Source organism: Bison bison, unplaced genomic scaffold (assembly GCF_000754665.1).
Source record: "Bison bison bison isolate TAMUID 2011002044 unplaced genomic scaffold, Bison_UMD1.0 scf7180017864472, whole genome shotgun sequence".
Lineage (NCBI taxonomy): Eukaryota > Metazoa > Chordata > Mammalia > Artiodactyla > Bovidae > Bison > Bison bison.
Genome location: NW_011495033.1, coordinates 2,909,321 through 2,911,615, shown reverse-complemented (window position 1 = coordinate 2,911,615; position 2,295 = coordinate 2,909,321).

Here is a 2,295-nt window from a genome sequence, read left to right as displayed (position 1 = left end):
GTTCCGGGCAGGGCATTCTTGTCCCGAGTGTGGGGGGGCGGGAGGGTGACGGAGCCGGGATGGGGCAAAGGGGTGTGGGGTGGGGGCGAAGGGAACAGGGAGGAAGAGGAGGCCGCGCGAACGGCCGCAGACTCCGCACCCACCACCGGACTCTCGCAGACTGACGCGCCGAGCGGGCGGCTGGCTGGCTGGCGGGCGGGCGGTTCGGCAGCTGCGGGGCACAATGAGCGCTCCCAGTGCGCAGGCGCCACCTGTCAGCAACCGCCTCTCCCCTCCTCGCGCGCCGCCGCCTGGCCGTAACCCTTGAGTTGCCGGAAGCCGGCCGGGTGCGTGCGCCTCGGGCCGCCGCCCCCTCTCGGGGTTTCCCCCTGGGCTCTGGGTTAGGCCGCGCTGGGGGTTTAAGGGGGTGGGTTAGGGAGAGGGTTCTGCGGCTGGGGAGGGGGTGTCGCTGGAGTCCCCACTCTCGAAGGACAACCTTTTCTTATTCCCGAGGTTGGGCGCACAGCTTAACCCACCTTAGTGAGAAGAAACGGAGGTGAAAATCCTGAGGCGAACGAGTTTCCGGGTGGAAAAGGGCGCCGCGAGGTTTCAAACGCTTCCTCTGAGCGCGGATGGGACTTTCTGGGCTAGAAACCTTACGGTTGACCCGGCTCTCGAGGGCTTTTTTCTGAGCTTTCCCACCCTTCCGCTCTGAGTTCATGTTTTATGATGAGACTTTTTGAAAGAAAGAAGGATTTGTAATTTTATACCCCGAGAGTCTTCACGGTACCCTCGTGCTTCCTCTATTACCCTGGCCCCTGTCTAAGGGCTCATTCATTATTCCTGAAGAGCAGGGAGGCCGAGAGAGCCTGGGGGAAGCCGAGAAAGCTGGGCTCGCGGAGTTACAAGGGTCCAACCTGCTATTTACCTCCCACTTGCTTCCTGCTGGGAAGAAATTCTCTTTTAAACAGGATTTGCTCGTTGGGCTTTTCTCTTCGTCTCTAGATTTCATTATTTCATAGACACATGCGAAATGTCGATTGAATATTCTAAAGAAATCGTTTTCTAAAAGATAAATCATCAGCTGAACCTAAGCCAAGAATATAATGAAAAATCAAGATTTAAGGGGGGCGGGGGTGGAAATCACGCCATGTAAATACCATAGATTGATTACACAGAGAAAGAGAGTTGACAAAGCTATTTCTCAATTTGAGTGGATGTGCTGGTAAATACCACCATACATAACATATCTGTAAAACGCAGACATTCAGGAGTTTGCAGTTATTAACCCACCGCCTCTTGTTTGTCACTCAAAGTCTCTTGGATCTTATTGCTTCTTGTAAATTGGCAGAGCGGCCTTGAGCTCCTTCTGGCCGCTGTATGGTTAAGTGCCACTGGAGCCCTCTGTGCTGAGCCTTTGTTCTCTCCCTGGGGCCCTGTGGTTGAAATAATTAGCAGGGAGGTTCCATCAAGAATCAGACACTGAGGGTCCCTGTACTGTACAGTCCTATGTCGAATGTACAGCAGAGAAGCCAGCTGGTAGTCTTTTGCCCCCTGGTGGTGGTCAAGAGTGCCTGCGAGCCAAAATTAAACAAAGATGTACGGTTCACAGATTAAACAATCTGACTGTGTTTTTCCCAGAGCTATTTAGTAAACAGGAAAGGGGCAGACAAAGTTCAGAGGTAAGAACTTTGAACCAAAGCTTAGCAGATCAAACAGGAAGCTATATCCCTAGGCAAGAATTTTACATTGCTGAAAGCTGAATGAACACAAATAAATGAAATATGGCTTATTAACCAAAGTATAGTTCTAGAAAAAAGTGTTATTCAAATTCTGTAAAGCAATTATCCTTAAATAATACATTTTTTTAATGTTATTCAAATCAGTAGGTCTTAGTAATATACTTCTGACTCATGGACAGCAACACTGATTATCTGCTTTTATGTAGCAACACAATTTTAAATTCTTTTGGACAATGATAATCTTACAGTGCAAAATAATCTTAGTGGGAAAGAGCACACCTTAGCAATTAGAGATCTCGCTTCTAGTTCCTGGCCTCTGTAAAACCTTGAGCAAATGGCTTAAAGTTTTTAAGTTTTAGTTTATTTATTCAATAGAGTTCTACCTCACAGGATTCTTGTTCTCAAGTGAGAAAAAAAAAGTGAAGTGCAATATAAACTGTAAAACCCCATGTGTAATTAAAATAATTTTGTTATTCTCTTAAATTTGTTCCAAGTGCAGTCAGCATTTTCTGAGTATACCCCATGTATAGAAAATAGCATCAAGCAAAAAGGTAATAAAAATATTTTAAAATAC